A 14,793-nucleotide genomic window follows, 5' to 3' on the forward strand; every position below is an offset into this window, starting at 1 on the left:
ATATTTAAATAGGCAGCCGAACTCGACCTCTGACGGAGTGGGATTCCTCGTCCACTCCCGCCTAGGTAAAAGGAGCATTCCATCTCCTTTGTTCCAGAAAACCAGAGTCAGGTCCTCCTGACTGTCCATAGCCGGGCTCTCCCGACTGTTCTCCGCCCGTGGAACGTCTTCCAGGGGCTGCAGCCTTGCGGGCCCGGGGCGTCCCCCCTTCCGCAGCCAGGGGGTCCTCACGGACCACAAAGGCAGCTGCACTGAGTGGGGATAGACATCCACTCTCCTACAGGGCAGGAATACACATCCACCCTCCTAGCACAGGGCAGGAATACACATCCACCCTCTCAGCACAAGGCAGGAATACCCATCTGCCCTCTTACCACAGGGCAGGAATACCCATCTGCCCTCTTACCACAGGGCAGGAATACCCATCTGCCCTCTTAACACTGACCAGTATTAAGACACACATATATACACACACGGCGGAACCAAAACAGAGACAGACACAGACTGACAATTGCGGCGCCGCTCACACAGAAACACTCAGACAAACATCCAACTCACCTCCAAGGGGTCTTCAGAGTCTGGGGTGGTCGCGAAGATCCCGGACGAGCCCCCATAAATATGAAAGATCCCACGCAGAGAGACCCTTACTCAAGTCTTGGGAAATCGCGGACCCCAGACACAGAGAGACCATTTTGGATGTAATAAGCAAAGGCGAGGTTTATTACGGAGACCTATTACAGAGATCTCCGGGCCGACATGTATCCCGCGCAGGAGACAGAGGTGTCGGCCCCGAGAGGCTGGGAAAAAGAGTATTTAAAGGCAGAGGCTGTGAGCACCAGGGGATGGGGGATGTCAAAGGGGAATGTACCACAAGTTACAAGATTGTTTTATGGCTCCAGGAGATAAGGGGACGCCAGAAGGTTTTATGGCCCCCTGGTTCCTGGAACAGAGCTACTAAATCAGGAGAAGGGTAGGGTCTTCAGGTCCTCATTATTTTTAAACGTTTGTCAAAACTGATGGAGCATTTGTATTTGAAACACCTCTGGTTAGGCTTGGGCTGCCCGGTTTCTTGAAGTGCTCTCTGCAGGACACGATGGCTGAAAAGCACAAGTAGGGGCTTATCAGGGTCTGGAGGACATCTGGTTAAAGTATGACTCTGAGTAAGCTGGGGGGACGTCTTTGGATGGTTTATGGGTCAGTCCTCGATAGCCTGAGCTGGATCCTGCATTCCTTTTTTTTATCTTTATGGCCTGCTATTCCTGGCGGCAGGGCTTAGCCCTGAGTTTGTGGCTTTTGGGGCTAACTCTTTTAATTTTATATTTCTAAACCTAGAATTTGTATAATTTTCTTTTCACTAGCAACCTATCTTTTCCTGCTGAGTTTTCAGTCAGCACCATCTCAAGCTTAGGTCAAGCTGAAGGGGCAACTGAAGGCTCCTGGCCAGAGCTACTCTCTGGAGTTGGCTGAAGGTCCCTCTAGCCCCTGTCTAAATCCTGACAGCCTGCAAAACAGCCTGCAATTGGTTTTGGCAGACTCCCTATCTAACCTGGTAACGCAGCAGACACATAAAGCCACAGGGCACCTAGTTCTTTAATCTGCAGAAAGGCTTAACGTTTTGGACTTCTGTGGAATCCCCCAAAGCTGATAGGCCAAGGGAATGTCCCCATTGGACAAACCATTTCTCCTCTTTTCTGTAACAGACAGTTCACCAACACACACAAAAACACAACATTAAAAAAAATTCCTCAGTTCCTGCACTCGCCCCCCCCCCAGCAGTGTTCTTGCAGCTTTCCACAGCCCAACACCCACCCTGTGGCAGTGTGGGGTAAGTGTGCTCAAACTTCTAAGTCTTGTATCACCTTGGGGATGTGCCCTGTGGCTGAGCTGATGCAGAAAACCTCCAAGGCTTCACAGGAGACACTAAACAGACTGTCTGCTCCTCCCTCTTTCCCCCTGTGCAGGACTCCATTAAAAAAACAAAGGAGCTTCCACCTGCCTCTCCCCTTACTCCACCTCCCCCCATCCAACTAAGGAGATCTCTTCTTAAAGGTAGTTGTTAAAACAGCCAACCAGATAAAGACCACATTAGGACAGAAGATATCACCTATAAAGACAATGGAATACCCAAGGAGACCCAGAACCCCCCCTCCCAATCACCGCCAATTCTAAGGGCCACTGTTGACAGCACACCTAAAAGCTCTAGAACAAAAAGAAATAAATAAACCCAAGAGGAGTAGAAGGCAGGAAATAATCATAATCATAGCTGAAATCAACCAAGTACAAACAAAAATGAGTATACAAAGAATCAGCAAAACCAGGAGCTGGTTCTTTGAGAAAATCAACATGATAGCTAAACCCTTAGACTAACCAGAGGTCACAGACAGTGTATCCAAATTAACAAAATCAGAAATGAATAGGGAGGCATAACAGCAGCATCTGAAGAAATTAAAAAAAAAATTACATCCTACTACAAAAGCTTATATTCAACAAAACTGGAAAATCTGGAGGAAATGGACAGTTTTCTAGACGGATACCAGGTACCAAAGCTAAATCAGGAACAAATAAACCATCTAAACACCCCCATAACTCCTAAAGAAATAGAAGCACTTATTGTTATTAAGAGTCTCCCAACCAAAAAGAGCCCAGGTCCAGATGGATTCAGGTCTGAATTCTACCAGAGCTTCACAGAAGACCTCATACTAATACTGTTCAAACTATTCTACAGAATTGAAACAGATGGAACACAACTAAATTCCTTCTATGAATTAATAATTGTATAATAAGATTATACAATTAATCTTATACTGAAACCACACAAAGACCCAACCGAGAAAAAGAAGTTCAGACCAATTTCCCTTATGATTATTGATGCAAAAATACTCATAAATATCTTACAAACGGAATCCAGGAACACATCGAAATGATCATCCATCATAATCAAGTAGGCTTCATTCCAGGGATGCAGGGATTGTTTAATATACGAAAATCCATCAATGTAATCCACTATATCAACTAACCCAATGATAAGAATGACATGGTCATTTGATTAGATGCTGAAAAAGCGTTTGACAAAGTTAAACACCCCTTCATGATAAAAGTTCTGGAAAAATCAGAATTTCAAGGCCCATATCTGTACATAGTAAAAGCAAACCAGTAGCTAAGATCAAACTAAATGGAGAGAAAATTGAAGCAACCCAACTAAAATCAGGAACTAAACAAGACTGCCCACTCTCTCCCTACTTATTCAATCTAATAGTCGAAGTCATAGCCAGAGCAATCAGACAGTGAAAAGAGGTCAAAGGGATACAAATTTGAAAGGAAGAAATCAAATTATCACTATTTGCAGAGGATATAATAGTATAATTAAGTGACCCCAAAAGTTACACCAGAGAACTACTTAACCTGATAAACAACTTCAGCAAAGTGCTGGGGTATAAAATTAACTCAAACAATTCAGTAGCCTTCTTCTACTCAAAGGATAAACAGGCTGAGAAAAAAATTAAGGAAATGACACCCTTCACAATATTCCCAAGTAATATAAAATATCTTGGTGTGACTTTAACCAATCAAACGAAAGATCTGCATGACAAGAACTTCAAGTCTCTTAAGAAAAAAATTGAGGAAGAACTGAGAAGATGGAAAGGTCTTCCATGCTCATGGATTGGCAGGATTAATATAGTAAAGATGGCCATTTTGTCAAAAGCAATCTATAGATTCAATACAATCTCCATCAATATCCCTACTCAATTTTTATAGAGATTAAAAGAGCAATTTGCAAAACCCAGGATAGCGAAAACTATACTCAACATTAAAAGAACTTCTCTGAGAATCACCATTCCTGACTTCGAGCAGTATTACCAAGGAATCGTCATAAAAACTGTATGGGATTGGTACAGAGACAGACAGATAGATCAGTGGAATAGAATTGAAGACCCAGAAATAAACCCACACACCTATAGTCACTTGATCTTTGACAAAGGAGCTAAAACCAACCAATGGCAGAAAGATAACATTTTCAACAAATGGTGCTGGTACAATTGGAGGTCAGCATATAGAAGAATGCAAATTGATCCATTCTTATTACCATGTAGAAAGCTTAAGTCCAAGTGGATCAAGGCCCTCCACATCAAACCAGATAGACCCACACTAAGAGAAGAAAAAATGAGGAAGTGTCTCGAACTCATGGGCACTGGGCAAAATTTCCTGAACAAAACGCCAATGGCTCATGCTCTAATTTCAAGAATCGACAAATGGGTCCTCATAAAGCTGCAAAGCTTTTGTAAAGGAAAAGACACTGTCAATAGGATGAAATGGCAACCAACAGATTGGGAAAAGACCTTTACCAATCCTACATCAGATACAGGCAAAACATACAAAGAACTCAAGAAGTTAGAATCCAAAGAGTGAAATACCCTATTAAAAATGGGGTACAGAGCTAAACAAATCATTCTGAGCTGAGGATTATCGAATGACCAAAAAACAGCTAAAGAAATGTTCAACATCCTTAGTCATCAGGGAAATGCAAATCAAAACGACCCTGAAATTTTACCTCATCATTCAGAAAACCTTAAATATAAAACTCAGTTGACAGTGAAAGACCCACCCCATGAGTCTTAACTCAAAGCTGCAACAGGCTTGAACGAGCCCAGGCACGCTCAGATACCTAGGCCCTAGTCACCGTTAAAACTAACAGACCATAAAAGGAAAGGAATACAGAACAGACTAGGATTATGGGATCTGACTCACAGGCCACCTGGCAGGAAGGGATAAGCCCCTAGCCCCCGACATTCAGGTCGTCCCAGCCCGCATGTACTCTCTTACCCTGTTACAACCTCATTCGAATATGATTCAAACCTGCCAATGTGTGTAGCTATACCTTATTACCTCATCATGTGAAATAACCAATCATATGTGAACATGTCTATATGCCTCGTTTAAATCCACCAATCCCCGTAACTATGCATCTGCTTCTGTATGCCCGCTTCTGCTTCCCCAAACCCTATAAAAGCCCCGTGCTGGAGCTGCTGGGCACACAAGTCCTCCAAAGAGACTGTGTGCCCGCAGGTACCTGTGTTTTCCAATAAACCCTCTTGCTGATGGCATCCAAGTGGCCTCGGCTCGGTTTTTGGGCGCTTGGGGTCTCTCCTGAGGGAATGGTCCTCTCCGGAGGTCTTTTAACAGCAGATGCTGGGGAGGATGTAGAGAAAGAGGAACACTCTTCCATTGTTGGTGGGATTGCAAACTGGTACAACCACTTTGTAAATTAGTCTGCAGTTTCCTCAGAAAATTGGAGATTGCACTACCTGAGAACCCAGCTATACCTCTCTTAGGCATATACCCAAAAGATGCTCCAACATACAACAAAGACACATGCTCCACTATGTTCATATCAGCCTTATTTATAATAGCCAGAAGCTGGAATGAACCCATATGCCCTTCAAAAGAGGAATGGATTAAGAAAAGTGGTACATCTACACAGTGGAGTACTACTCAGCTATCAAAAACAATGACTTCATGAAATTCATAGGCAAATGGAATGAACTAGAAAATATCATCCTGAGTGAGGTTACTCAATCACAGGAAAACACACTTGGTATGCACTCATTGATAAGTGGACATTATCCAAAAAGCTTGAATTACCCAAGAGGCAATCCACAGACCACAGGATGCTCAAGAAGAAGGATGACCAAAAATCAGATGCTCCCACTCCTTCTTAAAAGGGGATATATCTATATCTATATCTATATCTATCTATCTATCTATCTATCTATCTATCTATCTATATATATGTATATATATCTATATATCTATATCTATATATATGTGTGTGTGTTTGTATGTGTGTGTATGTATATATGTGTATATATGAGTATATATATGTATATGTATGTGTATATATATATGTATACTTGATAAGATTGATGAAGTTATAAAATGCATCTTGAAAGGAGCCGGATATAGATCTCTCCTGAGAGACACATCCAGAGGATGTCCAATACAGAGGTCAATGCTAGCAGCAAACCACTGATCTGAGAACAAGACCCTTGGAGGGAATTAGACGAAATATTGAAACAGTTGAAGGAGCATGCAACCCCATCAAAACAACAATGCCAACCAAATAGAGCTTCCAGGGCCTAAACCAGTACCGAAAGACTATACATGGAATAATCCAGGGCTCCAACGGCATATATAGCAGAGAATAGACTTGTTGGGGCACCAGGGGAAGGGGAAGCCCCTGGTCTTGCCAAGGTTGGACTACCAGTGCAGGGGAATATGGGGGGGGGTGATAAAGTGGAAGTATAGGGGGAATACCTGTGTGGGGGAGGGGGAGGGGAGAGAATGGGGGCTTATATACAGGAAATTGGGAAGGGGAATAATGTTTGAAATGGAAGTAAAGAAATACATCTAATAAAAATTTTTAAAAAATTAAAATTTAGGAACCAAGAAGATGCCAAAGCCAGTTCTAGCTATAATGTTTAGGTCCTGAGATGGAGAAGGGGAGTTAACAAAAGTGAAGACACTGACCACCTTTTGATTTTCAGGCAAGTGGCCACAAATAACTTGAGCCTTCTATATTTATACAATGACAATTGAGCTTACCCAAGCAGTGATATCATTGCTTAAATTATTAAAAGAAATCATAATATCCACATTTCAAAAGCTCTATCTTTACACAAATCCCCCAATAGTTCCCCTTCCTCCTTCTCCCATTCCTTGGATCAGTCACCACCTAAACTTATTTTGCATTAAAAAGCACAAATTCAGCAAGACAAAAGAGATGACTGGGCAGGCTTGTCCTATAAACAGGAAGACATACTGGTCTGGTAGCAAACATGGTTACATAGTTATGCATGGTGAGAGGCCGAATTAAACATTTGTTGGTAAACTATACCTAGTTATTATCTCCTATAATAATTCCCTTTTAATTGCAGACAGACAAGTTCATTTTACAAAGCAGATCTTCTAGACATCTTTCTAATATATAGATCTTTGTAAGATGTAATCATTCTAAGAGCCACTTTCAAGTCTCTATCAATCCAACATAATCTCTGCATTTTCCATGTCTCCACTGATCAGATATAGCTTCTTAAAAACAGTTATGTAAGCAGGACCTCTCTCCACAACTGACACAGACTTGCTCAGTGTGACTGGGTACTTCTCTAAAGATATGATTATAAGTCTCAAATTCCCAGGATTTATAGTAACATCTGGAGGATTGATAGATACAAAAAAGGTGAAGAACATTTTATCCCTTGAAAGAGTTTTGAGAAAAATGTAGAATCATCCACAGTGACTTAGTCTGTGTGACTCCAGATGGCCTTGTCCATGACTGATGAAGTGCTACAGTTTTGATAATGACTATATGCAGTACAATGAAGGAATGGAGAGCTTGTAGGGCATGCAAACTTGGTACTAAATATAAAGGCCACCAAATTTACCTTGTCAACTGAGAAGTGGTTTCCATGGAATTGCCACAGTAGAATCCTGTCACTGAAGCACTCATATGCTATTCCTTGCAGCAGCTACATGGCCACTGCCAGAAAGAGGTAGCAACTCTGCTAAATTATTTCTGATACATGCATGAGGATCTGAGTGCAGTCTCCAGAGAACATGTAAAAAGTCATGGGACTGTGTTCCAAGCTAATCATCCTGGTGCCTGTGAAATGGAGAAGAAAGAAACCCTGTGGCTTGACAGAGCCCCAATCTAGCTAATTTGGTAATTCCATGGTCAGCTTGAGACCATGTCACAAAATCAATACAGTAGAGAGTGACTGAGAATGATACCCAGTATTGACCTTTGACCTCCTTATTCACACCTGTGGACATGCAACTGCATGCACATGTGCCCCCACACAAACATGTACACACAAAGTACTGTGACCTTATAAGCAGACTCAAGCCTCTTTAGAAAGTTTCATGTCATTTTTTACCCTGCAACATCTCTCATACAGCACACTGTTCCTTATTGTTTGCACTTTATCTTTTTTTAGTTTTAGATATATTATGCCCATTGTCTATCATAATGAATTTCATCTTTAAAAATAACCTCAGAATCATTATATTCATTCAGCCTCCTTGTCTTTAGGCAACAGAAATAATTTTTTTAACTTATTTTTACAGGAGACTGGAGAGATGACGGAGAAATTAAGAACATGTACTACTTTTGAAGAAGACCCATGTTAGATTCAAAGAACAAGATGACTCATAATCACGGGTAATTTCAGTTTCAGGGACCCAATACCCTTCCTTTTCTAGCCTCCACAGGCAACCCTATACATGCAAATACTCACACATAATTTAACAAAGACACACCCCGCCACATACACACGTTTACAATTTAAATTATTTTCTGGCCTTATTATTCTTTTTACTAGGACAAGGAGGGTAAAATTATTCAATCTACTTCAAATTTCTGAAGGGGAACATTTTGCCTTCTCGATAGGAGACAAACCGCACCAGATTTAGAGGCATGTAAATCCAAGTTGACAAAAGTGTCCATCATATACATTAATGTGCCTTTTGAATTGTCTTTTACTTTTCCATAATGGGTATTGCTTACAATTGTGTTGCTGCAGATATGGTTTTACCACAGGGTTCTTTGATGCTCTGAGCTGCTTTGATTTTAATTTCTGCTCCTCTCTCAATTACCTTCTCGCCCTACATTGTTATTCTATCTTATCATTCATTTTATAACATCCATGCTCCATAAATTTGAAGAAGATAACAATGGCTGCTTAAAGTATACTTCTTTTACTTATAGTCACTCTATTGAAAAACATAGACTTTTGCCTTTAATTGTTGTTTTGTTTCTTTGACAAGAAACAAAACAAGCTTTTTACACAAAAAGCTTTACACAAGCTTTTTCCTTGAGTATAATAATATCGTTTTACTCTTTTAAATTTATCCTTTCCAAGGAAGACAGTAGAAAACTTGTGGGTGTGCTTTGTAAATGAATATGAGGATGATCCCCCTTGTCTATATTTTGATGTCTTCTACATTTGAAAAATGAGTGCTGATTCAGCAACTAAATCCTACACAGGCAACCACTGTGGAGAGTCCAGTGGAAGTATTCCATGACTCCTGATGGATGTCAGATCCCCTTGGACTCATACACTTGAGATTTCTAACTAATATATTACCCTAAACCCAGGTTGTTGGGGTATTTTATTTGATCCTCTTCCTCATATCTCAGAAAGAATGAAGAATATCATATTGGAACAAGGTCACCTGATTCTATTTCACGATGTGACTAAGAAACCTGGAATCTCCTATTAGTATTCCTGATTTGGTTATAAAGGAGAACATTTTGTTTTATTTCTCTAGTTACATATAGTACATTTCAGTGTAGATACCTATTCCTCCACCATGCAAGGAAAGGTCCCTATAAATCTAAGTGATACAAATACAAGTTCTGTTGTCTGGTCACCCTGGTCCCACAGTTCCACTGTGGAAAAGTCTCTGGAATCTACATGCCCCATATTTAAGTTTTTTGATTCATCAATCTGAGTAATACATGTTCATGAGTCTGAACTTATAGTATCCAGGAATTGTTTAGCTTATCTCTGCAAGACCAAGTTGCCTTCATATGATATATGTGTTCTTCTTTTAATTCTCAATATTATGTTCTGTTGCTCTGTAATACTAGGCAGAAATTCCATGTATGTAATTTTTTTCTTGCGTCTGAAATGGGTGAAACAGAACACACATAGGGATACTTTCTTTAAGTCTGGGTATGTATCAGCTTTACAGAATTCTTACCATATCTCATGTCAACCTATTTCCTTACTTTAATTTATGCATATATTTTAAGTCCTATATTTATAGAATTCTAATTTCCTGATTCTTTTAGTTGAGTATTTGCTTGTTTCTGCATGTGATTGCACACATGTGGATGACGAAGTACAATTTATGGCATTCATTTCCTCCCTCCATTGTGTATGTCCCAAGGACCAAACCAAGGTTAACTGCCTTGGCAACAAATATCTTTACCTACTGAGCTATTTCACTCTTCCTAGTATATTTCATAATTTATTGTTGCAAGTCCAATTGCTACCCCATGCCAAAAAGTGAATGTTTTCTTGCTGGTGTGTGCTACAATCTAAAGCATTTCTTTAGATTAAGACATTGTCCTTTTTAATACCCTATTATGATACATATAATACCTGTGGGCATGCAGAAACACATATACCCACATAATTTCACTGACATACAATGTCGGTGCCCAATGCCCGCACCGACACGGTACCAAGTATTGGGTGAAAGCCTGCGGGATTAAAGAAACACACACACACACACACACACACACACACACACACACACACACACACACACACGTTATTATTAGCCATTCTTTTGTAAAAATTTTAATGATATCACTTCAAACATAAGTTTAGAGATATACACCGACAAACTCTCACCTACAAACTATATAAGAAGGTTTTTTTCAATGTGATATAAAACTAGAGATAACTTGGAAGAAGAAATCTTAACTGAGAAAAAACTCTTCATAAGATTGTCCAATGAAAAAGCCTGTGGGCACTTTCTTGATCGATAATTTTGTTGGAGGGCCCAGCTCCCTTTAGGTTGTCCCACTCCTGGGTTTATTGTTCTAGCTTTTATGAAAACACAGGCTGAGCAAGCCATAAATATAGACCAATAAACACTCTTCTTCCCATGTCTCTCTAACATTTCCTGCCTGCTTAATTACTGGGATATCTTCCCATCCTACCTGATGCAACTAGGATTTATTTTAGTGATTTTGTGTTTTGGACTGATGGCTGCTAATGGGATCATAAAATAAGACTAAAGTTGAATCTTTCAACCTTCTAGAAAATGCATAGAATAATTTTATTCTAATACTCTCATCTTTGAGACACAGGACATCATATATGAAAGGTCAGAAATATTCTGCCTTAAATATAGGCATCCTGAAAGGTTAATTCTTTACAACCAATAGGTCTAGGTAAGAACTAGGTAGATAAATATTAGCAAAATGATTGTACATTGTAAGGTTAGTTTATATAAGGAAGTAGCCATGTTTGAAAGTGTCATATAATTGAGTTCCCGATAAAGTAGTAATTCAAAGAAAAAAGTGACAGAATGTATCATAGATAAAATATGCCCAATTCACATGAGAACAGCTTAGGAATCAGAGAATACAGGAGAGTAGATAAAGAGAGTCAAAAATAGATAAAAGAAAGACAGAGAGAAGTAGAGCAAGAAAGAGAAGTTGTTGTGTGTGGCATGTGTTTACGGAAGTTTTCTGGACATGATTTTACAGATTCAGGTTCTGAGAGAACAAACTATTCACTGGGGAAAACAGAAAAAGCTGGAGAATTAGAAGGATCCAGAAGATTGTAACACATTGTCCAAGTTAATGTGAGTCCAAGTAGAGCAACTCATGAAGATGCCAAGAGAAACCATATTGAATCAGTCAGCTTGGAAGGTTGGATTACATGGAGGCTGGAAGCTCCTAGTATTAGGTCTATAAATAGTAGAACAGAGGGATAAAAATACTCTGGCTTCAGCCTAAAGGACATATTTGCATAGCTTGGGTAAGACTCTTATCTCATCACTTTATCTAAGAAAAGAAAAGTGACATTCACTTAGAAAGACATACAGACAGACACACAGACAGACACACACACACATACACAGAGACACACAAACACACAAACATACAAACATAGAGTGGTGTGGGGAGGGAGGGAAGAAGAGAGGGAGGGGAGAAGGGAGAGAAGAAGGGAGAGAGAATGCTTGCAGTCAACCATTGAGCTAAGAACAAGGTTCGAAAAAGAGGAGTTACAGAAAGAACTGAAGTAGTTGAAGGGGTTTGCCACCCCATAAGAAGAACAATATCAACCAACCAAACCCCTGTCCTCGATCTTCCATGGACTAAACAACCATCCAAAGAATACACAAGGATGAGCCTATGGTTCCATCTGCATATGAAGCAGAGGATATCCTTTTCAGGCACCAATGGGAGCAAATGCCCTTGGTCCTGTCAAGGCTTGATGCCCCAGTGTAGGGAACTGTCAGAATTGGCAGGTTGGAAGGAGTGAGTGGGTGAGTGAGGAACTGCCTTCATAGAACAGGAGGCATGAGGGGAAATAATAGCCAGTTTCTAGAGGGCAAATCAGGAAATGGGATAATATTTAAAATGTGAATTAAAAAAATCCCCTCCCCCAATGAAAGAAAAAGAAAGAGAAATGGTATGTGATCTCTTCCCGGGCGGTGGTCGGGACGCGCTCGCTCTCCTCTGGGCACCTGCTGCCCCTTCGCCACAGCTCTCCAGCTTTGCTGGTGCCTGGGTGGGTCTGTCGAGTGCGGGGGTGCCTGTGCCGCTGATGGTTTTCGAGCACCCCACCCCGCCTTCTGGGCCTCGCGTGTCCGCCCCGATCCTGTCCGGGTACTTAGCAGTCGTGTTCCAGTGCGGAGGTTTAAAGAACCCGGGGGGGGGGGGTCGCCCTACCGCCCGTCGGTCATCCGCAGGAGGGCTTCCCGTTTCCTCCCTCCACCTGTTGCTCCCTGAAACTCAGCGGGCCCCCTCCGGCCGCCGGCGCTTCCAGAGGAGGCGGTCAGGGGCCATGTTGCGGGCCCCCTCTGGGCGCCCGTGGGGTCCCGGCCCGAGCGCCCGACTTGCCCGCCCATTGGCTGGCCGCCGCCGGGTGCTGGGTGCGCGGCGTCCCTTGTACCGTGTGTTCCGCCTTTCCGTTCCCGACCCTGTCTTTTTTTTTCTTTTCACATGTATCCTTTAGTTTCCCTCTGGCCGGCCTGAGGTGGCGCAGCCTTGCCATTGGCCCCTCTCTTCCGGTTCAGCAGGGGCCGGCGGGGGAGCTGGTGCTGTTGTTAGTACCCATAGGAGTTCGCTCACACCCCAGATACCGATACAACTCTTAGCGGTGGATCATTTGGCTCGTGCGTCGATGAAGAACGCAGCTAGCTGCGAGAATTAATGTGAATTGCAGGACACATTGATCATGGACACTATGAACGCACTTGAGGCCCTGGGTTCCTCCCGGGGCTACACCTGTCTGAGAGAAGCTTGATGATCAATCGCTGCACCCCCCCTGCGGTTTCGTCGCGGGGGGGGGGGAGGCGTCCTGCAGCTGGGACTCTGCTCGCAGGGCCTCTCCCCTCGGCCCTCTGTCTCCCGACGTTCAGACTTGGGAGGCGTCCGTTTGTCGTCCATGCCCGGTGGGTCTGCGTGGGCGTCGATCTCGCCATCCGATGGTGCCGGGGGCCGGCAACCCTTCCCGTGGCTCATTCCTGCTCGCTCCACCACTCCAGCTGCTGTCCTCGCCCGCTCTCCCCACCATGGGGACGCATCGGCGTGGGCCGGTCGGGTGCCTGGGCGCGTGAGGGGCCGAGACGGGCCAGTCATCGCGCTCCGGTCTGGTGGGAGGTGGGCCCCGCCCACTGGGTCGGTGCGTCCGCCGCCGCCACGCACCTGCAAGTGCGCTCAGAGAGCGACCTGCGAGGGTTGGACGGGGGAGTCATACCGCACCCTCGGGAGCCGGTCTCAGGTACCTCTCCTCCCACCCTCCCTCTGCAGGGTGCCGACCGCTCAGGGACCAGCCCTTTGCTGACTCGACTTGCTCCTGGGGTGTGGGAGCTGGCCGGGGTAGAGAGGTCGCAATCCCCAGCCTGGGACCCTGGCGCCCACTTGCTCTCCTCTCCCTCTGTCCACCCGTGGCCGGCGCGCCCTCCTTTCCTCCTTTCCCTCTTGACCACAACCTCAGTTCAGACTTGGCGACCCGCTGAATTTAAGCATATTAGTCAGTGGAGGAGAAGAAACTAACCAGGATTCCCTCAGTAAAGGCCAGTGAACAGGGAAGAGCCCAGCGCCGAATCCCCGCCACGTGCTGTGGCGCGGGAAATGTGGTACGGAAGACCCACTCCCCGGCGCCGCTCGTGGGGGGCACAAGTCCTTCTGATCGAGGCCCAGCCCTTGGACGGTGTGAGGCCGGTAGCGGGCCCAGTGCCGCCAGGCCTGGATCTTCCTGGAGTCGGGTTGCTTGGGAATGCAGCCCAAAGCGGATGGTAAACTCCATTTAAGGCTAAATACCGGCACGAGACCGATAGCCAACAAGTACAGTAAGGAAAAGTTGAAAAGAAATTTGAAGAGAGTTCAAGAGGGCGTGAAACCGTTAAGAGGTAAACGAGTGTGGTCAGCACAGTCGGCCCAGAGGATTCAACCCAGAGGCGCGCGTTCCGCTGTGCGGGTGATCCCGGTGGATCTTTCCCACTCCCCATTCCTCCCGACACCTCAACCCACGCATTTTTCTACCCCTCCAAGTGTACCGCCATCGCTGTCCCGTTCCTCCCAGCAGGGGGGTCGGCGGGCGCTCAGGCGGCGGGTGCGGGTGAGCAGGTGCGGCCAGGGGTGGGGTTGGTGGGTGACCACCCCTCCCCCCCTGTTCAGCGACTGGCCACAGCCAGGCGCCCTTCCACCTTGGCGGTGCGCCAAAACCAGCTACGGGACCGCTGGGAAGGCCCTACGGGGAAGGTGACTGGGGAGGGCAGTGCGGCGCGGCATCACCTGTGGGCCCCAGACCACCTCATCCCGAGTTTTACAGCACATCCTCTCCGTACAGAATACACTGACAGGCAGACAGACAGACACACAGACAGACAGACAGACAGACACACACACACGCGTGCGTGCACACACACAGACACACACACCCAAATACATATTTAAGTATTTAAAATGATGTTTAAAAAAACAGTCTTCCTGTTTAACAGACGTTTAAAGGGAAGTTGGCTGACAGACGTTTTTGTGTTTTTTTT

General features: G+C 44.1%; 1 non-coding gene and 1 pseudogene across 1 annotated transcript; both read left to right on the plus strand.

Annotated features, from left to right (window-relative positions):
- The window catches only part of LOC148005534 (polyubiquitin-C-like), a 1,830,776-nt pseudogene that overhangs the window by 1,572,893 nt on the left and 243,090 nt on the right, over positions 1-14,793 (plus strand).
- LOC148005551 (5.8S ribosomal RNA) lies at positions 12,892-13,044 on the plus strand. Its single transcript, XR_015621488.1, has one exon. It is a non-coding gene; the product is annotated as a 5.8S ribosomal RNA (ribosomal RNA).

The sequence above is a fragment of the Rattus norvegicus genome, chromosome 5 (assembly GCF_021556685.1).
Source record: "Rattus norvegicus strain SHRSP/BbbUtx chromosome 5, alternate assembly SHRSP_T2T, whole genome shotgun sequence".
Classification (NCBI taxonomy): domain Eukaryota; kingdom Metazoa; phylum Chordata; class Mammalia; order Rodentia; family Muridae; genus Rattus; species Rattus norvegicus.